We start from the raw sequence: 15,277 nt of genomic DNA, 5'->3' as shown, positions 1-15,277 counted from the left end.
AAAATTAAAGATAAATGACAAAATAAGTATTTTCTACCAATATGCTGAGTTTATCAGTCTAACTTTTCTTGAAAATCCTAAGTTTAATAGTCAATTTGAAAAAAAACAACCCCAAGTTTAACTATCTTTAATTTTTGAAAATCCCAAGTTTAAGAGTCAAACTTTTTTGAAAACCCCAAGTTTAACAGTCAAACTTTTATTTTTGAAAACCCCAAGTTTAACAGTAAATTAGTTTTCTTGAAAACCCCAAATTTAACAGTTATTTTTTTTCTTGGAAACCCCAAGTTTAAGTTATTTTTTTTTTCTTGGAAACCCCAAGTTTAACAGGTTTTTTTTTTTTTTTTTGAAAGCCCCAAGTTTAATAGTCAAATTTTTTTTCTTAAAAATGAAGGGTCGTGACCCCTGCGACACCCCCCCCCCCCTGGACTCGCTAGTGTCCTAATATTATTAAGAATAAAACCAGACTGCATTCGCCTGGTAAGTGGCTCTAGAATAATTACCTGGGACTCTCTCAAAATACTCTGAACCTTATATCCTCTGCAAGGTACATTTCAAAGGTATTCTTAGTTAGATTTATGCTCCTAAATTTACCCTTTATAAAACATTTATATTCAATCAAATTAAAGAAAAAAATACTTCAGATGCAATTTCAATGTTGTTTGAAAATGTATTGTGAATGGGATGTGGATGGCTGATGTTTGTATGGTCAATCTTAATAGGGACATCATTATTCTTCGATTTTATTTAATTCTGTTTGATGTTGCAATCATAAACTGGTTGATTTGGTGACACTCATCCCCTCTATGCTTGGAAATTTTCTGACTACTTCGTTTATTCTTTACTTTTCAGCAGTTTTGGAAGAGGCAGGTAGTTGCAGTCTTCGGAGAGAAGCTTATCAGACTTCTTGTTTAAGAAATGAACCAATTTTAGGCATCTTGGGTATAATCATAGAGGTGTCATTCAGATTTTCAAAGGTTTAACACAATAGGGTCTAAAATACACATTATTTAATCATTTTAACACTGCTTAAAAACTTGCTTGAATCATTGCATCTAATATCTATAAACATACTTGTAATGTAATGCCATCTACTTCTATAGTAATGATTCTAAATTTAAAGGAGAAGTTTTCATTTAAAGGAACCGATGAGGTCTTTCGCTGTTGATTCTATTCTTACATCAGACATAAGAAAAAAAAAAACATTTCCAGATATAAGGTGATTTTACCCTAGCGGAAATAATTTATTTTTCAGTAATTCATCAAATGCTTTTCAATTATGACAACAGTTTAATCATGAAATTCACTAAATTATTTATTGTTAAGTGACTTGCCCTAGGGTAGCATCTTGTTAAGAGTAAAGTTGAAAGGATCAGTTTGCCTATATAATTGTATTAATATACAAAAGCAATGGAAAGTTCCTTTTTTTGACTGGAGAAAGAGCATATTTCATTATACTTCACGAAATGAAGTTTTAAAGGTTTTTACAATAATTGTGGTCTCCTGGGCTGTGATATACAGCAGCCTTTGTGCTCGATGGATACCCCACTCTTGGGGACCAGTGAATTTTCTTATTTTGGAGTACTTAGATGAGAGTAGTAAATTACACTCCCACCTTTAGACTTGGAAAGGATATTATTTTTAGTATCAGTGACATTTTTAATTTTATGAAAGAGCTCATCTTAGTTATAGATTGAAGAAATTTTTTTAAACATTGGCTTTTTATTTGTTTTTACCAGGTTTTATTAGATTAATCTAATGCTCTTCATAGGAATACTTTTATATTTGGGTTTATTAAACAAACGGATTTCTTCCTAAAATATTCATCAATATTTTCTAATACAAAACATTAACTTTTCATATTAAGTAATCTACTAAATATTAACATAAATCTTGTAACAGTATGTTATAACAAACCATTGAATAAATAAATCAATCAAGCAATTTCTTCTTTTATTTTAAAGTTTGATTTAGAGAAGAACATTTGGTTAGTTAGCTGCGAGATTATGTGTCTGTGTGCATGACTCATGCATAAAACTCTCGAAAGGCACTTATGAAACTATGAAGATTATCATCTTGTCCTTGACCACTCGCTACACCGTAAACGAGTCGGCGGTGTTTTCTGTCAAACGCTATCGTTGATCAATAACTGCTGAGGGATATCTCTCCATAACTTGAGATTACTTGTTGTTGCTATAAGCTGTGGTGAAGAGTTAGTTCAATTTTGGGATAAATATAAGATACAAACATTAGAAGTAAGGTAAATTGCAGAAAACATTATTTGATCATCAAAAGATGAAATATTCTTACAAAATGAAAATTTTCCCCTTGTAGTGTGTGATATATTTTACAAACGAATTCCACATAACCTTTTTGAACATTGAATACCCATTAATCAGTGCAATACGAGACGACTGCAGCGCATTTCACCAAACCACGAAATATTTTGATAGCACAAAAAATTCTTAAACAAAAAACATAGGCCTAATCATTAGTTAGGGCTCATTCAATCGTAAAGGAGAACGAGTTCTAGGTGTTTAGGAGTACCTGCACCTCAAAAAGGCGGGCCTACGTCGGGGGTTAGGGGTGGGGCTAGTACATACTTTAGCCCCCACCTTATACAGAGGTGTACTGAGCTAGCACAAGCCTAACTGGATATTATTTAAATCTAGAAATTTCTAATGGATGTGAATTACTGATTCTTTATGCAACTATTAGCTTGCACAGGATTTCTGTGAAATATTCCAGGATCAACACCTAGGGTAACATTCTGATGTTTATTAGCTCAAAAGAAAATTAATTTTCCCAGTCAGCTTTATATTAGAGAGAATTACCATGTTTGTGGAAAATAATTCAGGAAAGATTCCTCCCTCTGATTTCCGGACCCGAGTCGAAAGGATCGAGGGCTAATAACCTCACACATGACAGACCAGAGAACCGCAATGAACGTATTGCGGTCCAAAGATTTCTCTGTATCGGGTCTGTCAAAACCAATATATTACCTTGACGTGCAGACGCTACTCCGGAACGTAGAATAGTAAATCCCTATTAAGTGTGCTTGGGCAAATTACATTGACAAAGTGACTCAAAATGCGTTATTGGGAGCAGTCCTGTGCAGGTTAAGGGTTCTAAGGAATACCGGGAGGTGATACTCAAGTCTAGAGTGTAGAACATTAAAGCAAGGGAGAGACACCGATAGCTTTACTTTAACACAAATATAAGTTAGTCATAAGTTTTATTTCTATTATGTATTTGGCACCACACAACAAAGATTTAAACAATATTGTTTGTCTCATATAATGCAAATAAATAGGATCAAAGCAAACGCTTTAAGTTTGCGTTACATGAACAATGAATAATAACAAACACAAATAAAACACGAGGTGTAAGTTGAATACGGGAGATATTTTGAGGTAAAATTAAGTCTATTTCCGTAACTTATACACAGAAAATACACAATGAAAATTTCAAATAACAGTGGTTGAGTCAAGAACGAGATGGGTAATTAAATGATGCAAACACGCGTTTCTCACAGGCAGGAGTTAACTTCAATTAAGAAAGAAAAAAAAAGACTGGCACACAACTAATAGTTTAAACTTCACAAAATAAAGACAAGCTTTTCCTAAATGTAAGTACACTATCATATAGATTACGTAATAGGAGTTGGCCAATTAAGTTTGCACCAAAATGGCAGACACACGTTATACAATGCGGTGATTCCATGGTTCGAGATACGGATGTGGTTAAGGATGGTTCATGAAGGATGTCCAGCAATAACGTGTGTTCACGGCCATGAGGCCCATGATTACGTGGTTAATCGTAACAAACATTTTCTGAACCTATGTACGGAATTAATGGAGTTGAATAGCTACGGTCCTCTGTAAACAGAGATCCACAATTGATGGATATAGTAGGAGTCCTGTCAGTCGAGTAAGTTAGAAACCATAATATGGGTCCTACCGGGAAAGCTGATGAGTAATATGGCTAAATAATAACCACATGTTGATGACCCTACGTTTGTAAGTAGAGTAGGGCTGATGTTCTGGGTTCATATGGGACCATTCGTTCGACCCTGTAGTCTAAGTATTACAAGGCAGATTTCTGCGATGAGGATGAATGATCTTTTTTCCCACGATCGAAGATGCGTATACAAAAATATAAGAATATATACACACTCGAAGGCTGCGAACGTAGGTCATCGCACAAACATTGGTGTAAAGGTGTTGAATTGCAAAGCCAATGGTTTTAATTGAAAATGCTCTTTTAATTCTCCACTGATGCTGGTATGTATAAAAATGCTTATATAAATACAAGGAGACTTCTTGTAGCTCCAGAAAAAAAAGCAATTACAGAGAAATACTACAGTCTGCCACATAAAATTAAGTTTTACTGGCGTATATCACAGTCAACAGTCCTAGCTAAACAGACTTATAAATAGGTAAGCCTACAGAGATGGAAATGATTATACGACAAAAATTAATGAATGAATGAATTAATTATTGAGTTTTATAAATATGGGACAAATAAGGTGCATTGTCCAATGCTAAATAAGAATTCGTACAGAACGCAACCAGGCGGACTCATAAAAAATCACGCATACGTTGCTTCTTCTTAATTGGTACTTACGATGAGCTCAAGATACTGCGTGAGGAGACGAAAGGTGAACGAGTACAGGAGGAGGGTGAATAAATTAACAAAGATTAATATTAAGAGTATAACAAATGGAGGGGACACAAAGAAGCAATGTTATTAGAATTAAGAGAACTTGGAATAATAAAATCCTCGGAATAGAAAATGGTTAAATAGAAAACGAAAGAGGAGGACTAACTAAAACAAAGCATACACAGAAAGCCCACATTATCTTAGTAACATTTAAAAAGCTCTATTTTTCTTTTAATTCTGGTATCATGGTGATAATCCTATTTTGGGATGCAATCTTCATGTTAATTTTCGGTTGAATAATGTTTGTCGTGAAAGTCTTGGTAGAGTTGCAGATATGAGTTCTTATACCCATTGTGGAAATCCTTCACTTGACTGGCAGCGTCGCAATAGTAATATTCAAGTGTTGATGTGAATAAACCGTTTTCGTCGTGTTTGAGTGTGAATGGTAGAGAGGTTCACTGCTAGCACATTCAAGAAATGCTCACGTTGACATACAAATGCTGAGGGAGGAGCGGATCATCAAAGTTTCGACTCTTAGATAACAGTCTCGTCTTTTCTCTGCTGTTATTATTTCGTAGTGATATCTTGGTTTAACGTGTGTTCCATACACAGGCTACATTTATTTTCACCTCTTAATTATGAATAAAGCCTACCATACACTTCAAGAATAGGCTATCAGTGAACCTCTCCGCCAGACAAAACGTTTTTTCTGGATAATAAAATTCTTGACAATAACTAGATTATGAAACTTAGATGATTAACTGATCTATCTTGAATTACCTATCATCACCAAAAAAATATAAACAGACTGAGAAAAAATTAAGTTGTGGGAAAAGAATTATAGGAAAACCTCCCTGCAAAATATATCGGGAATAACGTAAAAACAATCTTAACTGTTATTCTGTGAATAAAAGGGTTAGTCAAACATGTATAAAATGACATATATTCAAGAGGTACATAGCCCGAATTAAGACAAAATGTTATCCCGTGAAAAAAAAGTTAGTCAAAATCTACACAAATTGAAAATAATTCAAAATGTACACATAATAAAGCAAAATTAACTTTAGGGTACCAGAAGACCATTAAGGTTATAAAAAATGAACTACGCAGGTAATTTGACAAAACAAATGTCCAATAAAGTTACTAAGAAAATAGAATATAACACTGGACATAAAGTTTACAATAAAAAATCGGCATACACACCCTAATGGCCATAGCCAGAAAAACAGTGATAAAAGCTACCTATGTAAAAATCACCTAAATATTCATTAGCTAAGGAGGAAATGTGACAAGAGACACCATAGCAAAATCGTGTTTCGGATTTCTTCCAGCCCTAGGTGAAGCTTATCCACTGTAGTTTGTAAGGCCCGTCCTCTGACTGGTTTCATTCTTAAGCAGAGACAGGACGATGGAGCCCTGCCTCTATTACTGGTTCAAAGAGCTTCTTTGCCTGCAGAATGCACGATCAGGGGGATGGTGTTCATTGAGAACAGGCCATATGGGTCCCCAAAAGCGTGATCGTATCACACTGTTCAGCACGGTAGTTGAAGCTTGAATGGAGCTGCTTGAATTGAGGGATTGCTAACATTTACCAAATTCAGACAGGTGAAGTCAGTGATGCGTGTGACTTCTAACTAACCCACCCAGATATCTAACTAACCTACCCAAATATGAGGAGCCATGTCGCATTCGAAGATTGTGATTAATCTCTTTGTAGAAGCAGACGTCTTGAAGACCGTCTATAAAGAATAGAAGGAGTAGTCTTGCTGCTCCAGGGGAATATATCTTCAAAAAAAAGCCATATCAGGCATATACTGTATAATAATTGATTGACGCTGAAAAAGAAATGGGACAGGGCAGTGTGTGTCGGCTCTTGAAATTCCTAACTAACATCGACTTGTGATTAGGCAGAGAAATGTAAATAAAATAGATATAAATTCTAATGTACAACTTACATTTAAGATCGGTAAATAACACATCCTAGAATACGATGTTCAAGGGAATAGAGACCCTGTAGGAACCATCAAATTTTTCATACAGACGTCAAAGATTGCCGTGGGAATTTACCTGTCTTGAAGTCATGAGCATTGAATATTTATCGATGGAATTATAAAACAGAAGGAGAGGAGAAGAGAGGAGTGGGGTATCTCAAATAAATCATGAAAAGAATAAATGAAAATAGATAAGATAGATAAAGATAAATCGTCAAGATAAATCTTCACTCTGATATTAACGGCATGTAACTCGTAATGGTAGGAAAAATATCCAACTGCAGTTAGATAACAAAAGAATTAAAGTCTCAACATTAATAACATTATTGTGGACAGCATAATTAGTCAGTAGTCAAAGATATACATAACATATTTCAGAGATATTGCAGTTTCCTCTTAAACACCTTCGATATGTAATTTCTAAGTCCGTTTACCTTTGCGTTAGAATGCGTACTGTGAAAAGTTGACACTTGAGGGTCTTCTCGACATCTTTCAAAGACTTATGCAACTTCATAACACACCAACCTTAGTCGTCTTTAGCATATAACTGGATATAAGGATATTTGTTAAGTCACCCGAACGAGTAAAGGTAGAAAATTACGTAGTGCTCTCTTTCAACATAAGAGTTTCGCTTTCTTTTTTTTTCCAACGTGTTTTACAATGGATAGGTCTAGAAGTTAAATCCAGAAATTTGACTGAAAATGCGCTCTCTCTCTCTCTCTCTCTCTCTCTCTCTCTCTCTCTCTCTCTCTCTCTCTCTCTCTCTCTCTCTCTCTCTCTCTCTCTCTCTCTCTCTCTCTCTCTCTGTATAATATATATATATATATATACATATACATATATATGTGTGTGTGTATAATTTGGTACCATATTCGTGTTAAGCAATCCGTATATTGCATCGTATTGCATCAATCTTAGCAGTTTACTTTGTTAATAATTAATAAACGATAAATTTCTGGAATAATTAGTATTTACATAGTTATTCGCAAATCACTTGCAAAATCTACCTATTTACCTACTATTGGATTAAAACTTTGATGCACATATTTTATGAATAACGCTGACAAAAGCAGAACATTTTATTTGCTAGGAATTGTCATTGACGTTATCGTTAATTGCACACATATGTTAACTATTCGCTATACAAAAAATATTTGCTTTCAGAAGTGGACCAATTCTTTGTCTGAGTTTTATATAATTTAATCGTGAGAAGACCGAATTATACATTCGATTGCATTCTATGGCATTTGGACTTGTTTTGAATCGTGAACTATATAATATTAGCATTGGGTGTTTGTTCATTGTAACGTGTCTGTATATACAGTACTGTATGTGCGCCTGTGATGAGAGAGAGAGAGAGAGAGAGAGAGAGAGAGAGAGAGAGAGAGAGAGAGAGAGAGGGGGGGGGGGTCTACAATATAGATAGCCTACAGGCAACTTACAGATGTCGATTGCGCAAACTTTTGATCAAGGTCTATCAAGTATTCTAAAGACCTTGCTTTGATGATATACGAATCTCGTTAGTTTGTATCCTTTCTTTTACCCTTTGACAAAAATTGGTCACTTACACGATACTTGGTGAAACACCAGTAGCCTGACATAGACTATTAGAATTAATTTTCACTGAAAATATGCCTATTTCTAAAATTTTTGTTTGCAATTGATTATCTATAAAAGATATTACTGCCCACACGATGGTTACGAAGAACCCTTACCACTTGCAGATTGTCAACGGCACCAGACTTATTCTCTTTTTCATCATCCTCTCTGAAAATAATATCCCAGAAAGTTTTATGGACAAACACGTGAAACTAAGATTCAGTGAAAGAAGAAAAATATGATGTAGCAGAGCCTCTTTTCGGGATGTCGATAAATTGAAAATCATTAGATTTTCGAAATAATTACCGAGAGTTCATAATTTACAAGAGTTTTTCGAGTAAAACACAGTCCCATGTTGCCCTTTTCTGCTATCTTTTAACCGTTGGGAAGCTCTAAAAATCTTCGAATTGCATTATCTTGGTAGTAGACGCATAGCTGAGTTGTGTGTAATTACTGAATCTGAGCTCTGTGATAACGGACGTGCTTTCAATAAAAAAAAAAAATATATCTTACTGAACGCTGACAAATCACATCTTGATACGATCTTTTAAATGTTCTTGACTTAGTTTGTCTTTTGATATCTCTAATTCTCTATTGTGTTTAATCTTTCAGTGCTTCCTCGCCTATAACGGTAAGTGGCTATCATTCTGAGAGTCTTCTAAAATGTGCGGAAAGGAAATGGCTCATGGCGTTACAAAATGTGAAACTATGGTTTTCTTTTTCAAAGCCTTTTACCAACCGCTCTCTATGAAAGAAGGCCTCTTCCTTGCATCTCACTTTAAAATTTTATCAAAGGGAAAGTAGCAAAGTCTTGTAGTCATATGGCTCGACTATACATGGAAATTTACATACATCTGTATACTTTAATTCTTTGCCAAATACCCTTTCAATGTATGTGTAGCTTAAAAGTTTTGCTATCAGTTTGTGACAAATGAGGAGGAAGGTACCATGCCAAGACTAATTAAGAAAATTAAACCAGTTTAACGGAGTGTTCAAGGCCCGAACTGTGATAATTATTACGAATTCAGACTAAGTTAGGTTTTCAAAGAAAATATTTATAAAAATAAACAAGATCTTCAGCGTTTAAAAAAAAAAAAAAGTCTTTCTTGTGCTAAAGAAAACTTTGCAGTAAACAACTGCTATGGCTCTTAGCAAAAGAAGTAAGCTTTACACATTTTCTAAACCAAAGGCCCGTGGAGCAGGAATAGTCAAACCAAGGATTAATAACATGGAATATTTCAGCACATGAAAGAAAGTTTTCTTTAACAGCCCAGAATAGGATATCAGTGGTAAAGGTTGCTATGTACTATGGCTATTGGAATTAACCGTACAACCTATTCTGGAACCCTCAACTTATCCTAAAAATCGTCCTAATGGAAAAGAAGTCAATGTGAAGTGATATCTCTAAGAAACACCAGCAGATATTTGTGGAAAATACAGGAAGAGGAGAAATGAGTATTGAATAAACAAAAAATGTCTGTAATTAGAAAACGAAGAGATAAGTGTTCCATTGAGAGAGGATATTCAGAACGAATGTTTGAAAAAAAAAATATTAATAATATTACATAAGTGACTGTGATAGTCAGGATGTGCTAAGCTTTGATTAGATCAATATAATAGTGCACGTGGGGGTTTTATTACCCTTTTTATATATATGTGGGTAATGAGTATCATATAGCCTCACAGATTGGTAAAAATACAGATTTCGTGTAAGAATGTCGAAAATAATCTTGGCAAGAAGTAAGGAATTCCTGGAATGCAACAAATCCAAGGGAATTCAGTGGACAAGAAAAAAGTAAATTTTTAGCCCAATCACAAAAAAGAATTTTGGGCTAAATAGTATAGTAAAAAGGAGATTTAAGATTTACTGCACTACTTACACATGAGTGTAAGTAGTGCAGTTTGGACAAGTCTCACTTTTCCAATGGAGCAATGGAAGTAGAGAGAGAAATGTGCAAGACAGTAAATACTGTACATAAAATGATATACATGTTCCAGATATGGGAAGAAAACTGGAGAAGTTACGGGTTGAAGGTGAAGAAGCAGTAAAACTGAATAAAGCCTAGACAAAACGTGTAATAGATATTTGTATGAAATAGAAAAGCAAAACTAGAAGTGATTGATGTGCACACATACCTGGAAATCTTAAGTTAATATTAGCAAGAGTATGGTAATGAGAGTAAATTAAAAGCAGGTTTATAACGAAATAAACAACATTAGGGAACGATGAAAAATTGGAAGTTTTTTATTCTCATGAGGATGACGGTATGATAAAAGAAGAGATGAATTACAAATAAATAAATTAAGTATAGGCATAGAATTTCTGAACAATGATTAGTGGAGAAAAGAAATGTTTTTGAAAGGAAATTGTCGGAATGTATAAAGGAAAAGTTGATCCAACATTTCTTTGAGGGAGGGAAGTGTGGATGTAGAATGAAAATAAAATCAAGTACAAGCTGCTACGGTTATTTTTTTTCTTTTGCATTTCACATGCCAATTGATAAAAACATGGATGAAAAGACATACCAGTATTGTGGGTTGGTTTAGTTATTTAGTGAAGATGATGGTTTAGTTCGAAGTTCTCAGACGAGATAGGACACGAAAACTCATATGTATTGGAAGGGAAAGGTGTGACATGTTTACAGAAGTTCCAGTTTTCTCTTTCCTTTTAGATAATTTTACATAACCGATGTCAGCTAGAACTCCCTTGCAGTTGATTCTAGAAGTCATCTATAGTCATTTCTATCCTATTAAGTAATCACTAAGCATCGGACTTGAGCATAGGAAGGTACACTTCAAGACTTTTATTTCTTGAGAGCGATTCTAGTTCTACCTGAATTCATTCTTTCCTGATTATAATTTCATGGTAGAATGGTTAATGGAGGTAGGTAGAGGAGTCGAGGCAATAGAGAGAGAGAGAGAGAGAGAGAGAGAGAGAGAGAGAGAGAGAGAGAGAGAGAGAGAGAGAGACGGCTGCTCTTGCTGCTTAACAGCTCGTAATGTCCTCCGGGAGAAAGCCACTATTCAGAACTAGTAATTCCCCTAACTGGAAATGGGTATCAGTATCTATGGACTTGCTAAAATAGGCCTACAGGAAGGCTGAAGCAGATGATCACATCTAGCACTACCTTTTTCAAGGAAAAAGGTCCGTGATGATGACGATCTTGATGATATGCATTCTTACACACACACACACACACACACACACACACACACACACACACACATATATATATATATATATATATATACATATATATATATATATATATACATATATATATATATATATATATATATATATATATATATATATATATATATATATATATATATATACGTATGTGTATATAAACACACAAACAAACATACTCGCATATATGAATATTATACCGTATCACTTCCAGCTTCATTCAAAAAGTTTACCACGTTTCTTCAAAAAAAACGCCCATGAAAGAAAAATTTCTTTTCTCAATTTACTGTAGGCTACACCGTGCATACTGGTCGAAATATAGTCATTTATATCTGTCTCTTTTGTTTCTTTTATGGGCCTTTTCGAAGATATATATATATATATATATATATATATATATATATATATATATATATATATATATATATATATACATATATATATATACATATATATATATATACATATATATATATACAGTATATATATATATATATATATATATATATATATATATATATATATATATATATATATATATATATATATATTAGATCTATAGGCTACACCCAAACACCACCCCGCCCCAAAATCCTAAGCTCGCAACTATGCAGAACACCTGGCAAAGACGTTTCCAATTATGACCCTTTCAAGTACTCGAAAGAGACTAACTAGTGATTGAAAAACTAAAATCAGACGAATGGTGACCTTGATGATGAAGATATTATCAACGAGAGATGATAACAAGACTCTATGTCAGCACAAGGCCAATCGACAATCGTAACGGCCTTTGTCAGCTGAAGCATTTGTACTATAGTTAGGAAGTTAAATTTACATTTGGGAGTTGATTTTGCGTCAAAGCAGAACATTTTTTTTTTTATGATATGTTATCACTATTACTAGGCTACCCATATGCATAAGTAGGCATACATACATACATACATACATATATATATATATATATATATATATATATATATATGTGTGTGTGTGTGTGTGTGTGTGTGTGTGTGTATGTATACTGCATATATGCACGTATGTAAAAATCCTGACAGGTGACATGATAAGCATGAAATATGTATTACAGCCACGAAAGTAAAAGTGGAAAGACTTGATTGGAGTTATTACTGTTGTCTCCTTTTTGACATCATCTGACTCACAATAAGATTAGAAATACAACAACAACGTATTTGTGCAGAGAAAGAGATCCCTAGATGTCGAAGATAATATAGGATTATTGGAAAACAGAACACGTTTTGATTTAATTTTCGTCATTAGGTACAGGTAATTAAAAAAAGAATTCCACAATACTGCTTTGGGGAAAGACCTAAATACAGACAAGGCCAGGTTCACACAAGGCGTTTTCCACCTCGTGGCCAATTGTTCAATGTAACCACAGTGTATTGCGGTGGTTTCCAATAGCATGATTCCCCCCGCCAAATGTAGGACTATACCATGTAAAACTCTGGGAACCCAATGCCGTCTCTGGTGCTGTTTGTGCCGATTTCCTTTGCGATTCAACAGCCAAAAGAAAACTATTTCTTCATCTATTCTGACTCGCCATGCCACAAAAGGGTATATAAATACATTTACTGTACAGTACTTATAAGAAAAGCATTGCCTCGCTATGCTCAAAACGTTTCGTGTGAACCTATATTAGACACTACACTCATATTTCTTCTTTCAAAAGAGATATGATATAAAGAAAAAATATTCATAATATGGTAAGCAAAGTACCTTATTCACTGCTTTCTCTTCTCTAAGTGAACAATATGGTAAGTTTTCTAGTTCTCTCGTAACAGAAAAAAACTTGAAATAGCGAATATTAATGTCAATATCTTTCATTTTGGTTAACTCATCTTCTATGAACTCAGGGATTCATATCATTAGTGTTCTAAGGTACAATATACTGTGTACAATATACCAGGGCACCAGCCACCTGTTGAGATACTACCGCTAGAGAGTTATGTACTTGTTTAGTGGCCATTTTCCTCTTGGTAACGGTAGAAGGGACTCTTTAGCTATGGTAAGCAGTTCCTCTAGGAGAAGGACACTCCAAAATTAAACCATTGTTCTCTAGTCTTGGACTGTGCCATAGCCTCTGTACCACGGTCTTCCACTGTTTTGGGTTAGAGTTCTCTTACTTGAGGGTACACTCGGGCACTATTCTATCTTATTTCTCTTCCTCTTGTTTTGTTAAAATTTGTCATAGTCTACATAGAGATATCTATTTTAATGCTGTTACTGTTCTTAAAATATTTTATTTTTACTTGTTTCCTTTCCTCATTGGGCTATTTTCCCTGTCAGAGCCCCTGGGCTTATAGCTTCCTGCTTTTCCAACTAGTGTTATAGCTTAGCAAGTAATAATAATAATAATAATAATAATAATAATAATAATAATAATAATAATAATAATAATAATAGAGGAAATTACAGAAGACCTTTTTTATATTTGGAGTAGCCCGAAAAGAAATGAATACATATGATAAGTGATTGGATAGCTTTCAAAATGCGGAAAACTGAAATTCCTTGTTTTTTTAATAATCAAAACGTCTAAAAACGGAACGCTGTTATTTTCTTTATTTTACAGTAATTTTGTGTGGATAAAACCAGTGATCAAACGATACGAACAAAACCTTCGAGTTTTAATTATATCAAACAATTTGGGAGGACCAAACTGAATGCATCAATCCAGTCTCATGAAACTCCACATATATGTTTGACTAAAGAGGGAACGATAACTCCCTATAATAACCATACCATATATTGTTCATGGAAATCTCCTTCAAAGCTAAACTTCACACTCTGATGCACAAACAAAGGAATTCAACAATTTCATTGCTTGGTAATGATAACTCATGAGAAAATAATGCAACAGACAAGGGATGGCTCCTGTAATTTCCTTAAACGCTTTAACACCCTTAAAATGCTTACAAAATGTAAGTGAACTGCAATTCACAAAAGCTAATAATATACATGTATCAATTAATATGGACAAAACTATATATCTAGAAAATGTTCTTCCTTCCATGTGAGGTAATCCCTTGGAGGAAGCTATCAAAGATTTTAGAAAAACATAAAAATCTATTATAAAACATATAAAAAAAATCCCAACTGATTCATTGATCTTTAAGGATCGCCAATGTTTTATAGTATAATGAAAACACATAAACCAGAAAGTCCGATAAGACCAATTACGAGCACAACAGTAGCTATTGATTATAGATTATGAAAATATTTAGTAACATACTTTCTCTTATTAAGCTTTAAAACCCATATAAAAATCAATTGATATTCGCACTAAATTACGATATATGGGCATAACGTCACACTACAGACTGGTCAATTTTGATGTAACGTCATTCTTTACAAAAATGCCTGGTGATAACTTATTGGATTCCCTGTCCATCACATTATTTTCTCATGAGTTATCATTACCAAGCAATGAAATTGTTGAATTCCTTTGTTTGTGCATCAGAGTGTGAAGTTTAGCTTTGAAGGAGATTTCCATGATCAATATATGGTATGGTTATCATAGGGAGTTATCGTTCCCTCTTTAGTCAAACATATATGTGGAGTTTCATGAGACTGGATTGATGCATTCAGTTTGGTCCTCCCAAATTGTTTGATATTATTATATTGATGAGATTTTTGGTCTTCTAAAAGAAAATTCTAACCTCGAAGGCTTTGTTTGTATCGTTTAATCATTGGTTTTATACAAAAAAAAAAAAATTACTGTAAAATAAAGAAAAAAAAAAAAACAGTGTTCCGTTTTTAGACGTTTTGAGTGTTGCTAAAATAAATCCAAATTTTCCATATATAGAAACCCAGCCAA

The sequence above is a fragment of the Palaemon carinicauda genome, chromosome 40, assembly GCF_036898095.1.
Source record: "Palaemon carinicauda isolate YSFRI2023 chromosome 40, ASM3689809v2, whole genome shotgun sequence".
NCBI lineage: Eukaryota > Metazoa > Arthropoda > Malacostraca > Decapoda > Palaemonidae > Palaemon > Palaemon carinicauda.
This window is presented reverse-complemented; position numbering follows the sequence as displayed.